Source organism: Chelonia mydas, chromosome 1 (assembly GCF_015237465.2).
Source record: "Chelonia mydas isolate rCheMyd1 chromosome 1, rCheMyd1.pri.v2, whole genome shotgun sequence".
Classification (NCBI taxonomy): Eukaryota; Metazoa; Chordata; order Testudines; family Cheloniidae; genus Chelonia; species Chelonia mydas.
Genome location: NC_057849.1, coordinates 321,931,004 through 321,954,614, shown reverse-complemented (window position 1 = coordinate 321,954,614; position 23,611 = coordinate 321,931,004). Strand labels below are relative to the sequence as shown.

At 41.8% G+C, this 23,611-nt stretch overlaps 1 long non-coding RNA gene across 1 annotated transcript; it reads right to left on the bottom strand.

Annotated features, from left to right (window-relative positions):
- Nucleotides 1–374: 374 nt before the first annotated feature.
- Nucleotides 375–19,587, bottom strand: LOC122466656. Its single transcript, XR_006292343.1, has 2 exons — nt 1,250–19,587; nt 375–428 (listed from the first exon to the last, which is right to left on the bottom strand). It is a non-coding gene; the product is annotated as an uncharacterized LOC122466656 (long non-coding RNA).
- Nucleotides 19,588–23,611: the final 4,024 nt, after the last annotated feature.

The following is a 23,611-nucleotide window of genomic DNA, read 5'->3' as shown; positions in this document are numbered from 1 at the left end:
GAAACCATCCACAAAACAGTGAAACTTACTACTCAAAGTGCTATCAGACATACAAAATAACTGAACACAAAAGAGAACAAAATAACTTGCTTCACTTACGTCTTCCAGTTTAAGTAATCTCTGGTAAGACTCTTTTTAGAGCTATGGTAGCAGGCTGTCTACAGTTTCAGACAGCCATCAATGCTTTGACTACACTTGGTTCATGTTTTCAAGGTTTTCTTTGTAACCATTTTGTTGTAATCTCTCTTTTTTTAAATTAAAACTGATATTCTCACATCACTCCAGGAGCTGTGACCCTAGATATTTGGCTATGGCTTGATCTGGCACTGAATATAAAAATGTATATGTTGAATGTCTAAACAAATTACACATGATTTTCTGAAAGAAAAGTTTCTTTACTGTAGGATTTTTTTTTTATAATGCATCATCTGTAAATCAAATACAAACAAATAAAAATTAGCTAATAACATGCATTCAACCGTTGCTGTTATCTATTAATTTAATATCATGTCCTACCTAATGACTGGAAAATGCAGTAATTACATTTATCTTGTAAAAATGCAAGTCATTATTTCCCCTTCAACTTTAGCATAACAATCAGACATTTAAATCCCAAAGGATGCTGAACATTAAAAAACAAAACAAAATTAAACTACATTAAATTAGGAAACCCACTGAATGCATCCGATGAAGTGAGCTGTAGCTCACGAAAGCTTATGCTCAAATAAATTTGTTAGTCTCTAAGGTGCCACAAGTCCGCCTTTCCTTTTTGCTGATATGGCAAGTATCTACATTTTTTAAGCTCTGATATGGGTGGCGTATGGTGAAAAGATATTTTAGGAAGCAAATATAATTAATTATGAATTCAGGGTGAAATTTTAAATAGCTTTTCATATGAAATTAATTTTGGAATCAGTACCCTTCAAAACAAGCTTCAGCATTAAATGGCATGAAATAATCATTGAAGATAATTTTATTGAATGTTCTGAAATGTCAGAAGGTCTCATTCTCCTTTCACTTCCTACTGATTTATACAAAACATAAGTGGGAGGAGATGAGACTCACTGAATGTGAAACCTGCTTAAAAATAGGACAATGATTCCTGATATATTAGCAATTACTGCTGGCCTGTGCTATCTGCCGAGAATTGAGTTTGTGTAAGTTTCCTCCAAATTCTAAATTAAAACATAAACACACACACACACACACACAAATCTCCCAATCTACTGACCAAATGAAAATAACTTACCTTAGAATGTAAAGTAAACAGTGCTGTGCTTCAGCTGCTGCAGAAGGTGCACATTTAACTAATCAAGTCCAAACTCCCTTTGAGTTCAATGGGAGCTGGATTCGGCACCCTGTTCCTAGAGCTGTTCTTGTATGCTCACTGACACCGGTCCAGAAACAAAACCCATGATCTTGGCTTGTACTCCTAGGTAAACTTAATAATTAATACTTGGCACTTAGTGATATATATCTTCAAAGCATGGTAAAAACAATGACTAATTAAAATTTGTTATAACACTTGTTCTGATGCACCTGTAAAGAGAAATAAATAAAATAATATATAAGGCTGTATTGTGCCTTACTGGCACTAGTCTGCATCCTATTCAATGCAGTTTCTTATATCATGCTTGTGACCTGAGTAGTACCTGAACTCCAGCACACTGGTGGCCATCCACAAAGGGGACTCATTCTCTTCCTAAGAAGAGATGAGTGTGCAAAGGAATGTTTTGGTTTTGAATTTTTAATAATATATATTATATACATACATATGTTGCTATATGTTTTAGTAGTTAAAGTAAAAGAAATACACCTTACACTTAGAGTGGAAGGTAGTGGGTTTCCAACAGTCCCTAGTTCATTTCAGTCTTGGGAGAGTTCATTTCAGTCTTGCCCAGCTGCATAATGAATTGCTTTAGTCCAGCTGAGCGGTGACAAAGGCTTGAGTAACTGAGGCCAGGTCATTGGTTACCAAGATGGGAGGTTACCTTGTACCCCCTTCCTCACTACCTGTGAAGAAGTCAGGTACATTGTAGCTTTTGGGTGTGTGTGTGTGTATTCATTTTCAAAACACTGACATAGGAAAGAACTTCTTGCAGTAAAATTTGTGAAGGGTTATTATAAACATTAATGCTCTATATTCAGAGATGCTTAAAAGAAACAGCAACTTGGGCCAGCTGATGTGTGGAAACTCATTTTATTTAATAAATTTTAAGGGCAGAAAGGACTATTATGGTCACATAATCTGGCCATCTGCATAACATAGGGCATCCACACACAAACTTCTGTATCAAACCCGTAACTTCTATTTGAGCTACAGCAACTCTTATAGACGGTCAATCTTCATTTAAACACTAAGTAATGGAGAATCCACCAAGTCCTTATATAAGTTGTTCCAATCATTAATTACCTTCACTGTTAAAAAATAAAATGCCTTATTTTGTTTCAATCTGTCTAGCTTTAAGCTTTGAACCATTGGATCTTGTACCTTTCCCTGCTACATTAAAGAGCCTGAGCCTCACTGTCATAACTTAGCTATCTAAGTACTTGTATATCATGATCAGATCATCTCTTAACCTTCCCTTAGGTAAACTAAATAGATTGAACTTACTGAACCTCTCCCTGTGAGGCAGGTTTTCCAGATCTTGAATCATTTTTGTAGCTCTTTGCTGAATCCTTTCAATTTTTTCAACATCCTTTTTGAAGTGTAGACACCAGACTTGGACCCAGGAAGTTTAGTTACAAAACTAAAAATGTAGACCACATTAATAGAAAGGCTTGCTAAAGCTCACTCACATACCTGCCAAGCAAACCTGGGTCAGTTTCCAGTAAACCTAGGCCAATGTATAGTTTTCCATTGAAATTGCAGGGAGCTTGCAAATTGCAACTTTTTTTAAAAATAAAACCAGCTAAAACTCAGTTTAGATTTTTAGATTTTTGTTGGTTTGTTTGAGTGGGTTTGTTTAATTGCAAAACTGAAAGCAGAAGTTTGGGGAACAGCATTTTGTGCAAACTGATGGACTCGAACCAAAAACTACAAAACTATTCGCAGGAACCTCTGAAGTCCCTGGTTTTCACAAAGATCTGTCTAAAACATTGTTTTAAGATAATTTTGTATGCGAAGAGGTGAAGGGGAAAAAGGAAAGGGATGTGAGTGAAGCATTCAGTCGGAAACATACAGGAGTTCTAAATGATTTAAAATGTAGATCTTATCTTGTTCATTCGAAGGCCTGCAATCATGTGTTCCCTGTAAGATGAGCAGTTGGTCGGCCGCCCAGGAGAGAGTCAAGTGCCCTGCAGTTGATTAGCAGAGCCACGCACACCCAGCCGGCAGAGCATGTTCAGGTGCCCCTCCACCCCACTGCTTTGCAGCTTTGTTGCTCCCGCAGCTGCTCCCAGGACCCTCCTGGGGGCTGTGCAGAGCAGGGGAGGAAAGAAAGTGCTGATATCAGGGTGACCCCTCCCCTGTACTCCATCTCCACAGAGCAGGGGACAGGGCTCTGGACTCGGAGCAGCTCTGAGGTCTGAACAAGCCTTCTGGTGAGTGAGTGCCTTAAAGAGACAGAGACTTCCCCAGCAGCCAGCACACACAATCTCTGTCTGTCACACACACAGTCTTACCCCCTCCCCATGTACCGCATATCGCGGGGGGACGGGGGTGGGGACATTGTTCAGTAGGAGGGGAGCTTTCAGTGAGTGCCTTAAAGAGACAGCAGATGGGCGTCTCTCAGAAACTTCCCCAGCAACCAGCACACGCACAGTGCGTCACACACCTCCCAACACTGTTACTTCCTGCAACGCACATATTCTCTGTAATTTTATTCTTTCAAAGTGTGTAATTTTAGTTTTTTGACTGGTCTATGCATTTCATAATTTTTATTTTTCTCTTACACTTAAATTTAATTCTTTGAGTAATGAGTTCTAAAATGCCTAACTTGTCTTGGCTGGAGTTAATTATCCCTATTGGTAACTTTAAAAAAAAAAAATTCTATCTAGGTTTTTTGCCTCCAGTGATGGTGCACATCCTCACCTTACCTTGGTGCACATAATTTATTCCACACATGGGTGGAAAAAATTAGAGAGAACATCGCTGCTATTTAATCCTATGTTATGTGCCATAAATTCTGGGATTGCTGAACATTCAGGAGATTGGCAATAAAGGGTGAGTCCTTTCAGATGATTGCTGGAAGAGAACACAGCGTAAACATTCTTTTGGTAATCTTGACCTCTCAATATGTTAAAACTGCCTAAACCACAGTTTGACCAACAAAGACACAGACAAATAAGACAAGCAGGTAACAAACTGCACTATACAAGTAGTGACTTTTTTTTTTCTTGTAAAACGATGCTATTGATACTTCTTTCCCACACTAAAATTGCTGATTTTTCTTTTTTGGTTTTAATGGACAAAATTAAAAGCAACACCTCACTCCTAAAATGTATTGTCCAAAAAGACAAAATGGGGGGGGGGGGGGGGGGAAAGAGGGGGGAGAAAAGGAAAAATTAACAAAAACAGCAAAAAAAAAAATCGAATAAATGTCACAGATATTACTGCTTGTATTGGGCTGAAGAACAACTTATTCTGTGAGTAGGCACATTAATTTCAGTGGGACTGCTTACTGAGTAAGGTACCACTTGGCATAAGTAAGAGTGGCAGATTCAGATCCATTGAGCTCCAGTTTAGTTTTTACAGTGCCTGATATTCTCTAGATCCCTGACCTGCTTTACACTATAATAACTGAGCAGCAACAGTGCAGTAATTGGGAAAACAACAGAAACTGTGTGTCTAGGAGCAGTATGAATTATTTTATTTTGGAATTTTGTGAATAAAAAAAGAACTCAGTTTTTCCTATTGACACAGGTGCATACATATAATTGTCACGCTGCCAGTGTATATACAGTTAACACCGCTGCTGAATTACCAATAGCGTCAAACATTATAAGGTACTTTTACTGGAAGCACAGTTATGCTGTATTCTTTTCAAAAGATCCACTTCTGTGTTGCGCTGAGTTTCCTTCAACTTCCATGAACCTCCATAGGTTCAGCACCTTGCAGGACTGAGCATTACTTGAGCTGCTAAAGTTCTTTTGCATTAATATTTTTCATATTCCACACTTTCCCATACTTAAGATCAGAGTGCATGCAGAGACCAAAAAGAACAATGGACAGTCCTATGAATTGCTTCTCTGTACAGGATGTAGGGTGGAGTCCTACTGAGCTTGTGTAAGACGGCTGGAAGTCCAAAACCACACTCTAAAAACAAGCCTTTTTTTAAAAATGAATAGTCTCACAATAAGGAGGTTATTATGTTTGTTTTGTGAAATGCAGCCTTATAAACTATCAGGAACCATGCATGCTTTAAAATACTTTTATTTATTAAGATCTTAAATCATTAGACTATACATGTGCCCTAAATTACAAGAAATGAACTTTAATAGTAAGTGAAAGGCTTTTTTTTTTTTTTTTTTAAAATAAAAACCCTCTAAGACCTGTGTTCAGTGTCTTTTTAATACATCCACTCCTCACACACCTAAAGCAGATCAAGAAGCTGCTATTCCTGATGATATTTAGGTGTTGAGAGTTATTCCTTTTTTAGTAAAAACACTAAACCCTGAGTATATGTCCTTGCTGGTACAGTAAAGAGGACATGGTTTTCAAATACCCTGTTTTAAGATGTACTTGTATGTAATTTTAAAAGCAACCCAAATATTTTGCTAGGGGCAAATCCTGCCCCCTCCTCTGAGAATGTGCAGGTCTCTCTTGCACCAGAACTAGTTTGGTTGGCAACTACGGTTGCCAACCCTCCAGGATTGGCCTGGAGGCTCCTGCAATTGGCATTGATTTACCGGTGACTATTGAAAGCAATCCGAGAGGTTTTAATAGGATATTTTAAGAAAATGACATATATGGGGGGGCAAAAATCTGGAACAGCTTCAGTCAGAGTTGGCAACCCTATTTGCAACAGGTGGAAGCAAGACTTAGGGAGGCTACGAAGGGGTGTAGAGTCCTGTGCAATATGAAAGCAGCACTACGAATATGACCATTGCTCCCAATGAAGCAGAGGAGCAGATAGTGCAGCACCATCATAGAAGGCAGCATACAGCCCATTGCTCTATTTCACAACATTCCACCCTCAGAAGTTGAAAAAGGTTTGTGTTGTTTTATTTCAAAAACATTTCATTCATCTTTAAAATGTTATCTTTGTTGATTTAGGGGAAGGAGGAAGTTTTACTGAGCTATGGAAAAAACAACCACCAAAAAGGCATGCGTTATATTTAGGGCCCTACCAAATTCACCGTCATGAAAAATAGGTCATGGACTGTGAAATCTGGTCTCCCCTGGTAAAAATCTGTGTTTTTATGTACTTTTACCCTATACAGATTTCACAGTGGAGACCAGCATTTCTTAAACTGGGGGTCCTGACCCAAACGGGAGGTGAGGGGGGGTTGCAAGGTTGAAACACTTTCCTCTGTACGCCTTCAGAGGAAGCAGGATAGCGGTGGCTGGCGGCCAGGCATCCAGCTTTGAACGCAGCGCCCCGCCAGCAGCAGCACAGAAGTAAGAGTGGCAGTACCAAAACCTCCCTACAATAATCTTGTGTGCATTAGGGGGAAGAGGAGGGGGAAGTAAAACTACTCCAAGCAACCACTCAAGGGACTAAATATCAGTTGCATGTTTTTTCTTCTTTTAAAATGTGTAGTCTATTGCTAGCATCATTTACATGAAAACATGACCTTTAAAGAATTCACCTACTTCTCCTGAATATTTGTATTGATGTTTTAATTGCCTGTTTGTGTGATCACAATTAGTTGCTGCAGAGAGGCTTCTGGTATTTAAGGACTTCTGTTACAATCTGTCCCTAGCGGTTTGTGGTACAAGTAAAAAATACAGAATAATATACAGTTAAAATATAGTACTGTTACAGAAAATTAAAAAAAATACAGCAAACAGTTCACACTGTACTCAAGCACATCGTTAATTTTTAAATAGCTGCATTGATGGAATATCTAGTATCAAATAACCAAAATGATTGCTTTTGTAATGATAAAGATTTGTAGTGCATTACCTTCACTATAATTTTCACTGGTAGGTGAGTTTAATATTGAGGCTTTCATTATAATGGTATTTTCCCATGCTCACAACTTTCTGAACAATTCTGCTTTGGAGCTGAAAACTTTGTTCTGTTCCAAGAAGTTTTTTTTCCTCCCCGCTCCAGCCATTTATTACTAATTGGGCAGGGGAGGGGGGAGGGAGGAAGGGGAAAATAACTTTTCTAGCATTTTAAGGTCTATTTTTTTCTAATAAAAACTTCTAAAATGGCTGAGGAACGTCTCAAAGTTTGTTTGTGATCCTTTCCAAATTTTGTTTAATTGAGTTTGATTAGCATATGCTCTAGTCCATTATCCAAGCTATGAATTTAAAAGTATTCTAATATTAGAGGCAGAACAGAGCCCTGCTATATACTTCATTCAGCATCACCTCACAATCTGACAATTAGAAATTATTACATTCTACATTGTTTAGCTGGTTTTCTATGTTTCAACTTAGCTATGATCTTGTCAGAAATCCTGTGCTGTGCAGGGTTGGGTCTTATGTGTATGGGAAAGTGGCAAGGAAAACCCAAAGGCTGAAGGAAGTAAAGTTTATGATTTCATAGGTGGTATTCTTCCCTTAGAGATGGTATGCTCATGCATTGGTTCAATACTATTTGCTACTTAAGATGCTGTCTTTCTGATGAGACGCAAGATTTGAGGCCCCATACTCAGGCACAGGGAGGCAGAGGACAGACCACTAGAGTGGGACTCAAGAGACCTGGGCTCTATTTCCAGCTCAGCCACTGACCTGCTGGGTGATACTGGGCAAGTCACCTCATCTCCCTGTGCATCAGTTTCTCTATCTGTAAAATGGGGAGAATGATCCTTACCTCCTTCATAAAGGGCTTTGAAATCTACAGATGAAAAGCATTATGTGAGAACGAGGCTTTATTCCATAAGCTAGTTAATTAAATAAATAAAATAAGTCAGACTGTAAATTGGAATTTGGCCAGGACATCTACTAAAAAGTCTCCCTGCACTTTCATTTGGACAGGATTCTTTTCTAAACTATGCGCTGTTAAACTGCTGCAACATTTCACCCCAGAGGTGGCTGTACTGCAGTGACTGGTGAAATGATTCCTCTCTATGGATTGAGTCAGTTTGTGATCTTTATGCATGAAAGGAGTATTGTTAACACAAGCCACTTTCAGTCACATTCGCAGGAGTAAAGCAGTTAACAATAAAGCAGAACTTTTCAGTGTGCATGTGACTCCACCCAAGATTTATGGGAGATACCTTGGCACAGAGAAAGACTGTACATAACAATGACTGAACTGACTAGAGCAAGATACAAACTAACTCCGAGTTGAAAAGAACAATGAAAAACTGAGTTTTGTTGACATCATAAACTACAAAGAATTAATTCCATGCAGCTTACTTCTGTTTTTGTTTGAATATGGTGTTCAAACTTCTCTAAAACGTCAGAATTTTTTAATTCTAAACAATCCCACGGCTAGTATTATTGGTAACTAAAAAAATACTGGAATAAATATAAAAATTAGATATAAAAGTAAAGCTAACTCCATCACTTACGTTCACTGTTTTAAAGGATTAAATAAGATCATTCTGGAAAGCATTCATGGTGTCTTGAGTTTAAAAAGTGCGTTTGCCAAGTCAAATTTTATTCATTTATTTATTACACTCAAAAAAACTATGTTAAGATTGCAAGGTCAAGCACAGAAATGTTAGGAAATGCCAGAACTAATGTTGCCTGTATAACCTTAACATGGCCCCCTTGTACATACATGATCACATACTATTTTTCCTCACAGGACCCATGCCTTATTCAGTGTACAAGATGGATGGTATTCACTTAATGAGCAGCTATTCAATATTCTGTTTTATCCTCATTGTTCAATGTATGGCCCTAGATCTTATTTACTGCACACTACTCTAATCCTCCTAGGAGACTGAATTATTAATTTATTCAGTGCCTTTCCTATGCAGCTCATCATTACAGTATCCAAGTACATCATAAACATATCTTCACAAAACCTGTGAGGTGAGGCAGTATTATCCCTGTCTGACAGGATGGGGAGTTGAGGGTCAGAAAGATTAAGGTCAAAAGTATCCACTAATTTTGGTGCCCAATTTGAGACACCCAGAACCTGATCAGCAGCCTTAGCACAGGAAATCTGTTGGAAAGTCAGGGATAGAATCCAGTTCTCCAAACCAGCATTCAACTGCCTTAACCACGAGACCCTCTTTTCTATTCCTGTAATCCTCTCTCATTATATACCTACCTTCCAGGTTCTGCAACAAATGAGGCAGGGGTCCTACAGATAGCCTCCTTTACTGCACAACTCAAATTCATCCCCAGCGTAAGTCCACCCTTTGCACTGAATGAGGTAATGGCCTCAAGGAAAAACAGTATGTCCTCATGCAATTAAAAATTGTAGGGGAGAGGGACATGGACACAAATTAAGGTTTCACAGGTAACCTTCATTCTGGCATTTCCTAACTTTTGAGTGCTTGACTTTTCAGCCTTCAGTGTTCTTTTATTTCACATAGTTTGGTGTGTGTAATAGCCTAGGTTTTTTTAAAAGCAGACTAAAAAATAGCAATTCCATCATGTGGCATTATATTGACACCTACATGGTTCTTCAACAGGATTGGAACTTAAGATCCACTACACAGACCCCTGACTCTTGAGCTGAGTAACCAATAGCAGAAGGAGGTGGTCATCCTCCATGTGGACCAGCATTAGAGGGAGATGAGACATAGTTGCTGGCAGCTGGAGAATGGTGAGACAAGAATAATACCCAGCTCTTATAGAACACTTTTCATGAGTAGATCTTAAAAGTTCTTTATAAAGAAGGTAATCTTGAATTCCATTTCAGACTATCGAGGGGAGTATATTCTTGTGATCAGAGCCTCTTTTCCTAGTTCCCCCAGGCTTGATCCCTTCTGCCTCATCCTGTCCAACCTGTCCCTGACCCAGTCCTGTCTCCTTTTTTCAGTTGGGGTCTATAGTTAGGGCCCTCCCAATTTCACGACCATGAAAAAAAAAATGTATCACGGACCATGAAATAAGCCCTTCCCCATGAAATCTCATATCCCCCTAGCTGCTGGGAGTGCTCCAGGAGGGGGGCTCCTAGCTGCAAACCCCCACTGGGCTGGAGGGACAGGACTTGTCCTTCCTTTGCATGGCATCTCTTGGGGGTGGGGGAGATCAGACCACCTCAGAGTGCCTCCCCCTGCTGTAGGAAGCTCCGGAGCTGGCAGCAGCCCTGAAGGTTCCTGCAGCTGGAGGAGGCTTGTGAAAGTGGGTCCAATCTCCCCCTTCTGCTAGGAGTGCCCCAGCCGAAGTCCCCACTGTCAGAAGGTGGACTCCAATGGTTATGACGTGTAAACATCTGAAAAATGTAAAACTGACCAATTTTAAAATCTTTTGGCTATGAAATTGATCAAAATGGACTGTGACTTTGGTAGGGCCCTAAAATCCTTAGGCTTCTCATCCTAGTCCCAGTGTCCTTGCCTGGACATTCCCGGTACCCTCCTCTCTCCTTGTAGTGCCTCTCAGTCTCTCTGTCTGGGCTCCTAATGTATGGAGTTTGTCATAACCACGTTGGTCCCAGGATATTAAAGAGACAAGTTAGGTGAGATAATCTTTTACTTGACCAACTTCTGTTGGTGAGACAAGCTTTCGAATTACACAGGGTTCTTAAGAGCTCAAAAGCTTGCTTCTCTCACCAACAGAAACTGGTCCAATAAAACATATTACCTCGCCTACCTTGTGTCTGGATTCCTAATGCAATTTCTGTCTGTGCTCCCCATCTCCCTCAGCTCTTTGTCCAACCAGTCCCAATTATCCCCCTGCATGCCATCTCCCTATGAGGTATGTCTCTGCTACCCCATGACCATTTTCTCCACCTACTGCCTCCTACTCTCACTCCCTTTTGTCCAGCTAGTTCTAGTTTCCCTCAGCTCCTTGTCCAATCTGTGTTCTTCCCCATCCTAGCAAACTGGCCCACTGTCTCCCTGTCCATCATGAGGATACCAAAGGCCTACACCTGACACAAAGGCTGACAAATTTCTCATTGATGCTCCAAAGCACAGGGACACTAGAGCATTTCAAAGAAAAAAGGTCTCAAGAATGTTTTAACATGTACAAAACATTTTTTCCTAGCCTCATTCTTGGAAATGGCTGTACCATTTTGGCTGAAATAAAACACCCCCCCCCCCCAAAGTAGACATCCAGCATGGAAAATTTCAGCCCAAATGGTTAAAAAGTTTTGCAAAGTTATAGGCAACTGAACACAGTTTCATGATAGGAAGAATCAGGCAACTTAAGTAGGGTGGGCCTACTAGACAACTATCATCAAATCCTTTATAATGGCCATACGTTTGAGGTTTTACTGTACACTCACCTGTCTATAAAACACAACCTAGGAAGTACTTATAGATGTGACTGATTTGAAAACAGATCTCCCATATCAGCAGATATTCTGGGACACTGCCCACCGCCCAGGTCCCGTAGGTGAAGTTGAGAGGGCGTTCCTAGTTTGAGAATCCTGCCAGGGCTTAGGTGTGAGACAGAGTGCTGAGCACCTCAGTGGCTTCAGAAGAGACTGTTACTAACCTTCTGTAACTGTTGTTCTTCAAGATGTGTTGCTCACGTCCATTCCATGTCAGGTGTACATGTGACGCGTGCACCATTGCTGGAGATTTTTTCTCCCAGTGGTATCTCCAGGGCCAGCTCTATTGCCCCTTGGAGGCCCACACTCATGCACCAGTATAAGGGGCACTGCTGGCTCTGCACTCTCAGTTCCTTCTTGCCATCAACTCTGACAGCAGGGAAGGATGGCAGGTCATGGAATGAACATGAGCAACACATCTTGAAGAACAATAGTTACGGTAGGTTAGTTACTGTCTTTTCTTCTTCGAAGTGCTTTCTCATGTCTATTCCATGTCAGGTAACTCACAAGCAGTGCCCTTGGCGGTGAGCTAGGAGTTCACAGGCATGTTGATTGAAATACAGCTCTCCCAAAGCTGATGTCATCCCTGGGTTGCTGGGTGATGTGTATACAGGCCCAAGGACTGCAATGTGGCTCTCGAGTCTTTTAAAGACTACACAGCTTTGTGTCCGTCTGGTCCGAAAATAGCGAGGACCCTTCAAACAGAAGGTCCTGCACCACCTGTGACAGCCCTGACAACTGCAGCCATGAGCCTCCCCTCATTGTGATCGCTGATGCCATCGACCTGGCAGCTGAGTCTGCCATGTCCAAGGCAGCTTGGACGGATGTTCTTGCCACCGTCTTTCCTTCCTCCACAATGGACAAGAATTCCTGCTGCACACCTTGGGACAGTGAATCCTTAAATCAAGCCATGGTGTTCCAGACACCAAAATTGTATCGCCCCAGCAACACATGCTGGTTTGCAATATGTAACTGGGAGGCTCACAGTAGAATAAACCTTTCTACCATTAAAGAGTCCAAGCATTTTGCCTTGTTTTTTTGGGTTGCACTGGCCTGGTCTTGCCTATCGCGCTCGTTGGCTGTGGTGACCACTAGTGAACCCGGGGGTGGGTAGGAGTACATGTATCCATACCCCCTTGCGGGCATATAATACTTCTTTTCTGCCCTTTTAGAAGTTGGGGACAGAGATGCATGGGTCTGCCATAGCACCTTCACCATTTTGAACACCCCTTGGTGCATGCGCAGAGCCACCTTCACAGGAGCCACACCAAAATGTCAAAGATGGGGTCCGTAAGCTCTTTGAGATCCTCCACCTCGAGGCCCAGATTGAAGCGATGCTCTTGAGGTGCTCCTGGTGGGCTTGAAGATTGTCGTGGGCCACAGGGTTAATGGGCCACATGAGCACCTCATTTGGGGAAGATGAGGAAGAAGCAACTGGTGGGGGAGGAGCTGGATCCACAGTCTCTTCCAGGGCCCCTTCAATTGGGAGTACCACGGGGTTCTCAATGCCGCAGTCAGAGTCCAATGCAGGTTCCAATACTGGCTGAGATAGGGCTGCAGACGTTCACTCAGAGGTCAACACCAACAGGGGTTGCCAAAAAACTGTCCAGGTGCCAGCAGGAACCCCCACTGATTCCAGTACTGACAATGCACTGGCCATTGTCCTGGGGCCCATGGATGGACCAGCACCGATGTCTATCTGGTAAGCTAGACAATGATGCCTCTTCCGTGGCGGCGCTGACTCTCTCTTGAAGTCTGATGAGGATTCCATGAGGAGGGCCATGGCAGTACTGTTGCGCCTTCTAGCCAGCTAGAATGGGACTCCGGGGAGTGAGGATTTGGTATCGGGGAATGACTGTGGAGACTCGTGTGAGTGGTGATGGGCTTGCATGAGTAGTGCCACACAGCCAGAGAACAGAGACAGATCTCTGGAGATCAATGCCTGGGATCCAGTGAATGGCGCTGAGAGGATGGAGACCAGAGCTAGCCTGCTATGCCTAAGCAAGAGAGAAGACTGTTCCAGCAACCGTCATGGGTGGTAAGAAGGAACTGAGAGGTTGAAGGGCTGGTGACGCTCCTTATATTGGCACATGAGAATGGGCCTCCAGGGGCAATAGAGCTGGTCCTACAGATACACTGGGAAGAAAAAAACTCCGGCAATGGTGCACACAGTGTGTGAACATGTAACATGGAATAGACGTGAGCAAGAACTTGGGTGATTCTGTGCATGTCAACCAGCAGAAACTTAGGTGTCTATAGAGTTAGGGAGTATAAGTGGAGGTTTTGAGGATCTCAGTGGTGCCTAGATATTGAACTTAAGTGCCTAAAATGGTAGTGAGGCACCTAAGTCCCTGAATCTAGCTCTAAGTCCCCTTTTAAGCACTAAAATTAGTAGCCTAGTTTTCAAAAAACACACAACTCCAGTGTTGGATGCTCAACACTTTTGAAAACGTAGCCCTTCCTTCAGGTGCCAAAATATAGGTTGGGGAGCCTAATTTAAAAACTCACTTGTTAAACCTTATAAAAAAATTATACTAAATTTATAGGTTAAGTGTACAGAAGTTCACTTACATACAGACAATACACAAGGACTAATATAAAAAGCTATAAAGATAATGGAGTACAAATAAGACACAACATCTAATGAGAATGAAGATGGCACTAGCACACTTTCTGTGTACTTGTGGAAACAGCTTTCTAGAAGGAACAGGCTAGGACAAGACCAATACTTGGCATCTTCAGCTCCACCCTTAGAGGCACTTCTGCATGCTAAAGCAAGTGTCTGTCTGCCTTTTACTGTAGTAATTTCAAGGCCAACTCTGCACACACCTGCACTGCCAAGGCCTGTTCTGCACACACCTCCGCAATTCAGATTATCACAGAGATCGTTAAATCAATACAAGTGGTTATGTACTCCTGTGATACCTGAACAATGACTAAAGTGCAGTGTGAAAGAAATAGCTCACATAGCAGCCTTCTTTTAGAGATTTTTCTTATGGCTTTGGCATGCATATGAACTAACTTGTATTAGTTAGTACACTATATGAGGAGCATGTGATGTTAAATGACATGTTTTGTAGCAGAAATTATTAGAACCACTTGTGTCCCCCATCACTTTATAAAGCAAAACATTCTGTATGGCCCCCACAGATCAAAACTATCATATTACTACTTTTAAGTCTAAATTTCAATCTAATGTTAAATTCTGCTTTCGAACTCTGATGTTCACACATGGACTAGACCTAATTTTATTAATTTTTTACTTCTAGTAACTGTTTTCCAATTATAAATTAATTGCGTATCCCAATGCACCTTCTGAAGGAACTACTACTCTAGCTTTATAAAATGGGCACGCACTAAAGTCTGCAAATGTGAAGGGCATGTGACTACTGTCAGTAAGAAGAAAGGAGCAGTTGATGTGAAGATAGCAAATGGTTATTACACATGCAGTTGTTATAAACAAGCTTATATTCAGGTGAAGCTGGAGTATACAGTTTCATTATAATTTGTACTATGAGCAATGCCTGTGACTAGAATCCGAACCAATCCCTGAAAACTGTCAATTTAAAAAAAAAAAAAAAAGTGAGAGACTTGGTCAACTTTTAATGGGGATTTGTTTTAGAGGTTTCCATGTGTGCATGACTGAAATCAGAAGTAAAACATTGTAATTTTAGTGGCGCTGGTACATTCTTAGCTTCTCTTTAATTTTTGTTTCAAATAATACAATCGTGCTGTGATTGCACTTGCTATATGACTTATCCACAGAAAATGTCAGCATGATAGCTATAAAGACAAACTTGACAAATAGTTCCTGCCTCAGAAAACAAGTCAATCTCTTAGCAGCAAACCCCGCCCCCCCCATATAAATCAAACTATGCCCCAGCTCTCTACGGGCAAGATGGTGTTGGGGCTACAGATTATTTCAAGTTTTTCAGGTTATTACTAGAACATGTAGCAAATATTATGTAAAACGTATTGTAATTAATAAGTTTTTATATAGATAAAACAGGCACTTTTTTAAAAAAGTATGCAGTATTTTCCCCTGAAATGCTATATAGGAGTGGTTATGCAATTTTCACTATAAACATTGTGGACTACGAGAAAAAATATAAAAGGAAATTTAGCATAAAGATGTCACTTAAAAAAGAATCACTTTTCAAATGTAAAAGCGAATGATTTAAATATAGTTTGAGTAATGAAGACTGACAAAATGTGATACAGATGTTTCTGCTCAGATTTGAAGTCAAACTGAATAGGCAGCCTCTATTACTCACTACAGAATTAGGGAACTGCTTTGACTGACAAATAGGAGGCCTGGTTCTCCTCTCACATATACATACTCGTCTCACACCAGTGTAAATCGGTTTACTTCAGTGAAATTATTCCTTATTTACACCAGAGCAGGTGAAAAGAGAATGCAGTCCAGGACATTTTAGAATGAAAAATATCCAAATAAAACGAAATTTAAATCACCTTTTAACCTTGGATGTTACTAATAGGATTAAATGTTAAAAAAAAAAAAAAAAAAAAAAAGACTTCTGGGGAAAAAGTAAATCAAACCAATTTTTTATTTCTATTTTGCAATTAGTTTTCCCTCATACATATTGAATGGTTGCATCTGTACAGCCAGCTGGTACTTCACACGTCTTGTGTGCTAATATGTGATTATGCTCATGTGAATAGAAAAGAATGTACATTTATCTATACCACTATGGTAGCTAGGCTCCTAGTATAGTTATATCCATAAAGATGATAAAGGGCCAGATTGTGCCCAAGATATAAACTTGCATTGATGATGATGGTGCAGACCAGCCATACCCCATGGGAACTCCAGAAGGGACTGTGTCAGAGGCACAATCCCCTGGAGCTCAATAGAGCACATGGAGCGTGCAAGCTGCACTATCCCCTTTCTCTGCACCTCTGTATGTGGTAGGGGAAGGGGGGCATGCCCTCCCCATTCTCCATGGCTTTAGGGGCACTAAGAGAACAGTTTCTTCACTCCTCTGAACACAGGACTGAAATACAGTGGGTGCACACAGATGGAGGGGTGTACGTGCACAAGGACTAGACACAATCTAGTCACAAAGGAGGAAGGATGCTCATGTGCTTAAGGCACACGCATTGGAGTCAGGAAACCGTTAGCAGCCTTACCACAGTTTCTTATGTTTATTCCCCAATTTCCTCATCTGTAAATTGGGGATAATATCACCTACATCACAGCAAGTTGTGTAGATAAATTCATTATGAATGTCTATGAAGTGGTTTGATATTCTTGAATAGGAGGTGCTATAGAAATTCAAAATACCAGTATGATATCTGAGAAGGGGTGAAGAGCTGTTTTGTATTTAGACATAATGATGCGTTATTATGTCACTATCATAACAGCGAGCCTGATTCTCAGATTGGGTAGGGGTGAAGAAAGGAGAGGAAGAGAAACTAAAATGGCTGTCTTCCTATTTGTTTTCTCAAGGAGGAGGGAGTGGAGTTTCCCACCCCACTGCACTGAACAAACTGCAAGTGCACCACCACCGAACACCAGGGCTCCCAAGGGATCACCAGGAGACCAAAACCTTCCACATGGTTCTGCAGCCTGCTGTGGCTCCAGCCCTGTTCCTTGACAGCATGGTTCAAATGGAGCCACCCTGTCAGGAACTACTGTGGTTATGACTTCCCTCAGGATCCCTCTTAAGCAGGAATGTAGCAAAATAATACAAGCCCTCGCTATTATTTTTCAGCCCTGAACTCCAGAGAAATAGGAGGGGAGGCAATAATTTGTATGCCCCAGACCCTCTATTTCCTCCCCACACAGATCATTTTGACTGGCCTTCACATCATTTAAGTAAATGAAATGACACATCAGAGGGGAGGAAAACATCTGTGCATAAGATTCCCTCCACATATGGCTCTCAATGACATAACCAGTACAATGCTACTCCATTTTCATGCTTCCTAAATTTCTGCCTACATTTACATCTGCTTTGCTTTCCACTTCAACCAGCCGTTGCTTCCCTCCCAAACACCAGGACTTCAATTAAATATCTAATTTCCCCCCACTCCCCAAAAGAGTTGTTCTGATTTGCAGCCCATCTTCCAACAGCGATCCAAATTCTTGCAGAGTTCTACTCACACAAGTAACTTCACAATATCCTATTAACCTTACCTCGTGTCTTGACCAGTTTGCCTATTCAATCCCTAGCAAACTAATCCTAACTCATAGTTCTCCACCTTCTTCCCCTTCCTTTATACTTGGGCTTCTCTATATTGTAAAACTTAATTGTTACATGTTAACATGGTAAAGATTTAACAAACAAGTGTTAGCCATGACACAATTTTAAACACAACAGTCCTTGTTTACAGTGAGAGGCTGTTATATTACATTACACAGATATTTCCCAGTACAGACAAACCACTGTTGCCACACATACCACTACACCATTTTGCCTCTTGGAGGGAGGGGCAGGGCGAGTTGCACTTAATCAGTGAACTTCCCGAGAACAGAAAACACTAGGGCTCAGTAAAGGCTCGTTTACACTGTGGGAGGGAAATTGATCTAAGTTATGCAACTTCAGCTACATGAATAACATAGCTGAAGCTGACGTATTTAGATCTATGTGGTGTCTTCACTGCGGTAGGTCAATGGCTGATGCTCTCCAGTTGACTCTGCCTGCGCCTCTCACCCTGGTGGAGTACCGGAGTCGACAGGAGAGCTCTCGGGGGTTGATTTATTGCATCCAGACTAGACGCGATAAATCCACCCCCACTGGATCAATTGCTGCCCGTTGATCCAGCAGGTAATGTAGACAAGCCCTAAGAGTGATCTTTGCAGCAGGGCCTCTTCCCTGCATGCATGGACTTGGAACATGAGGAAGTTTTGAAGCGCTTGATGACTTTGCAAAGAGTCGTATTAAATGTTACCAACTCCAACACGGTCTTGGCATGCTTGTATAGGGAAAAGACTCTGCCAAGATAATTTATTTAGCCTCTCAGAAGGAGCAGAGCAGTACATTCTTTTTTATCCCTCAGTAGTATTCGATATATGAACAGCAATGCAGCCATGGGTAGGCCATGAACTTTGCCATTTGCAAGTTCATTTTTCCAATGCAGTAAAATATTTTAAGTGACTAGCAAATGGTTTTTAAAATCAGTCAGCTTTGTAAGTTGCAAGTTATTAGCTATTTGCATAAATCAGACAATTTTTGTTTCAGTTATTAGACACAATGCATGATTTATGGTGCTATATAATTAATATAGCAGAGTTTCTCAGATTACAAAACTAAAAAGCAAATCCACAGGTAAGTTTATCCAAGTTTTTTTTTTCCTTTGGACAAACTGATGTCATGCCACACAGCTCCACTGCAACTTGAATATATTATACAGGAATGTCACAGTTGCCAGGCAGACTTGCTTGACTGCTGAGCAAATCCATGGCTAGCACTTAATTACTATACTGATTGGGCCCCATACCTTAGATAGAAGTTTCACTACAAAGCTAGCCAGCACTACCTTGAAGAAATTAAATTCTTCACATCAGTGAAAATAATTTTTGGTGAGAGCTAGATTTTTCTAAAGAGCTCAGCTCACTTTGGATACCTATATAAAGGCCAAATTTTCAAAACTGCTCAGCCTCTGCAAGCTCCTACTGACACTTACACACAGGTTTTCAAGAACTTACTATGTAGGGCATAAGTTATACTGAAAATCTATTTTGATTATGAGAACTGAGGCCTTTTGAAAAAAAAAAAAATCTACCCTTTAATGCGGTCTCATACTTGATATTTGTGACATTCAGCACTTAACTGAGTGAAGTTATTTTAGGGAGAGAACTGTAAAAACTGTAAAACTAAGTTCACCGGGGGAAGGAGACCAAAGTCCTGAGGTAAGTGGGGAAGTGGGATACCGGGAGGAAGCACGAGAAGGAGCGCGCGGGAAGGGACGATCAGTGAGTTCTCAAGTGCCTATACACAAATGCAAGAAGCCTGGGAAACAAGCAGGGAGAACTGGAAGTCCTGGCACAGTCAAGGAATTATGAGGTGACTGGAATAACAGAGACTTGGTGGGATAACTCACATGACTGGAGTACTGTCATGGATGGATATAAACTGTTCAGGAAGGACAGACAAGGCAGAAAAGGTGGGGGAGTTGAATTGTATGTAAGGGAGCAGTATGACTGCTCAGAGTTCAAGTATGAAACTGCAGAAAAACCTGAGAGTCTCTGGATTAAGTTTAGAAGTGTGAGCAACAAGGGTGATGTCGTGGTGGGAGTCTGCTATAGACCACTGGGACCAGAAGGATGAGGTGGACAAGGCTTTCTTCCGGCAACTCACGGAAGTTACTAGATCGCAGGCCCTGGTTCTCATGGGAGACTTCAATCACCCTGATATCTGCTGGGAGAGCAATACAGCGGTGCACAGAAAATCCAGGAAGTTTTTGGAAAGTGTAGGGGACAATTTCCTGGTGCAAGTGCTGGAGGAACCAACTAGGGGCAGAGCTCTTCTTGACCTGCTGCTCACAAACCGGGAAGAATTAGTAGGGGAAGCAAAAGTGGATGGGAACCTGGGAGGCAGTGACCATGAGATGGTCGAGTTCAGGATCCTGACACAGGGAAGAAAGGAGGAGAGCAGCAGAATATGGACCCTGGACTTCAGAAAAGCAGACTTTGACTCCCTCAGGGAACTGATGGGCAGGATCCCCTGGGAGAAAAACATGAGGGGGAAAGGAGTCCAGGAGAGCTGGCTGTATTTTAAAGAATCCTTATTGAGGTTACAGGGACAAACCATCCCAATGTGTAGAAAGAACGGTAAATATGGCAGGCGACCAGCTTGGCTTAACAGTGAAATCCTTGCTGATCTTAAACACAAAAGAGAAGCTTACAAGAAGTGGAAGATTGGACAGATGACCAGGGAAGAGTATAAAAATATTGCTCGGGCATGCAGGAGTGAAATCAGGAAGGCCAAAATCACACCTGGAGTTGCAGCCAGCAAGAGACGTTAAGAGTAACAAGAAGGGTTTCTTCAGGTATGTTAGCAACAAGAAGAAAAAGTCAAGGAAAGTGTGGGCCCCTTACTGAATGAGGGAGGCAACCCAGTGACGGAGGATGTGGAAGAAGCTAAATGTACTCAATGCTATTTTTGCCTCGGTCTTCACAAACAAGATCAGCTCCCAGACTACTGCACTGGGCAGCACAGCATGGGGAGGAGGTGACCAGCTCTCTGTGGAGAAAGAAGTGGTTCGGGACCATTTAAAAAAGCTGGACGAGCACGAGTCCACAGGGCCAGATGTGCTGCATCTGAGAGTGCTAAAGGAGTTTGCGGATGCGATTGCAGAGCCATTGGCCATTATCTTTGAAAACTCATGGCGATCAGGGGAAGTCCCGGACGACTGGAAAAAGGCTAATGTGGTGCCCATCTTTAAAAAAGGGAAGGAGGAAGATCCTGGGAACTACAGTCCAGTCAGCCTCACCTCAGTCCCTTGAAAAATCATGGAGCATGTCCTCAAGGAATCAATTCTGAAGCACTTGAGGAGAGGAAAGTGATCAGGAACAGTCAGCATGGATTCACCAAGGGCAAGTCATGCCTGACTAATCTAATTGCCTTCTATGACAAGATAACTGGCTCTGTGGATGAGGGGAAGCGTGGACATGTTGTTCCCTTGACTTTAGAAAAGCTTTTGACACGGTCTCCCACAGTATTCTTGCCAGCAAGTTAAAGAAGTATGGGCTGGATGAATAGACTATAAGGTGGATAGAAAGTTGGCTCAATTGTCGGGCTCAACGGGTAGTGATCAATGGCTCCATGTCTAGTTGGCAGCCGGTATCAAGTGGAGTGCCCCAAGGGTCGGTCCTGGGGCAGGTTTTGTTCAATATCTTCATAAACGATCTGGAGGATGGTGTGGATTGCACCCTCAGCAAGTTTGCAGATGACACTAAACTGGGAGGAGAAGTAGATATGCTGGAGGGTAGGGATAGGATACAGAGGGACCCAGACAAATTAGAGGATTGGGCCAAAAGAAATCTGATGAGGTTCAACAAGGACAAGTGCAGAATCCTGCACTCAGGACAGAAGAATCCCATGCACTGCTACAGACTAGGGACTGAATGGCTCGGCAGCAATTCTGCAGAAAAGGACCTAGGGGTTATAGTGGACGAGAAGCTGGATATGAGTCAACAGTGTGCCCTTGTTGCCAAGAAGGCCAATGGCATTTTGGGGTGTATAAGTAGGGGCATTGCCAGCAGATCGAGGGACGTGATTGTTCCCCTCTATTTTACATTGGTGAGGCCTCATCTGGAGTACTGTGTCCAGTTTTGGGCCCCATACTACAAGAAGGATGTGGAAAAATTGGAAAGAGTCCAGCGGAGGACAACAAAAATGATTAGGGGACTAAAACACATGACTTATGAGGAGAGGCTGAGGGAACTGGGATTGTTTAGTCTGCGGAAGAGAAGAACGAGGGAGGATTTGATAGCTGCTTTCAACTACCTGAAAGGGGGTTCCAAAGAGGATGGATCTAGACTGTTCTCAGTGGTAGCAGATGACAGAACGAGGAGTAATGGTCTCAAGTTGCAGTGGGGGAGGTTTAGGTTGGATATTAGGAAAGACTTTTTCACTAGGAGGGTGGTGAAACACTGGAATGCGTTACCTAGGGAGGTGGTGGAATCGCCTTCCCTAGAAGTTTTTAAGGTCAGGCTTTACAAAGCCCTGGCTGGGATGATGAGGTTGGGGATTGGTCCTGCTTTGAGCAGGGAGTTGGACTAGATGAGCTCCTGAGGTCCCTTCCAACCCTGATATTCTATGAAAATATACACTTTAATGGAAAGACTTCCCTTAACACCAAGAATCCCCATCCCCACAAATCTGGGGGCCTAAAAAAATTGAAAATGTTCCAGCACCTCTTGTGTTTTTCCCCTTAATATTAAGCTGCCGCAAATTGTCAAGTGTCTCAAAAAAAATATATATATATATCTGAAAACTAAATTGGTTCATAGTATCAGGAGTTCCTTTTATACAGGGAGCACTATGTCATACTGTATTGGTGAGCAAAGTCTACACCTGATCAGTTCAAGAATCACAGAGGTGTAAGTTACCAAGCTTGAGGCCCTGTGTCTTCACACCAGCTCCCACATCTAGCAATAGGGCTCTTGAAGAAGCTACTGACCAGAGCTGCCAACCAGCTGCTACACCCAGCATCCTTCCTCAGCACAAAGACTGGATGAGTAAGAGTTGATTGGAAAAACATTAAACTATGAAAGCTGTGAGGGAGGGAAGGAAAATGATACTTTTTGCATCACTCCCCTTCATCTACACTTTATTTTAGCCTGGATCACAAAGGAGTTTCCATGGAGTAAGGTAGAAAAACCCTACTAAAATGACTCAGGCCAAGTTGTACTAGTAAAGTGCTCCTAGTATAAAGTATTCTATATGAGCAAAGCAGTCCTAGTGTGTACGCAGCTTGTAACAGGAGAACTGCACTTTATCCCAGTCCCACTCCAGCAAAATAAGGTATACTGTCAAAATGCAGTTTTGCTGGTATAATAGTATCTGAACTAGAGATGTTTGCTGGTACAGCTATGCAGATCACCCCTGACCAAGGCACCTAAAGTTTGTAGTGTAGATGGGGCCATACACCCCATCCATACATACCTTAAGGTCAGGATTCTCTGGCTCACTGTATCATGCACCCAAACAGTGGATGGTACAATGTGGCCCAAAGTAATTTTGTTAAGGACTGACAGCATGCTTAGCCCTGCCCTGAGGGGACTGCAGTCAAATACTTAATAAAAATTAAAATTATCTGCACAGCCAAAGAACTTCAGAGAGTTTTTGTTTAGATAAGATTTTTCTATGAATAGTATGAGTGTATACAGACCCTAATGGTTTTTTTTTGGAGCCTTTCTGGTCTACAGGCATTATTTAAAATGTAGATGACTGACCCCCACTGTAATAGCTACACTGCAAGCATTAGTCTGTTATTGAAGTCCTTTTTAGTGTGTAACTCATTGATACAGAGGAAAAAGTGGCCAAGAGGCCAAAAGTTAGCAGGACTAATAGTGTTGGAAAAATTTAATACACAAAAGTAGTAGACATCTTTTAATTAAGAGA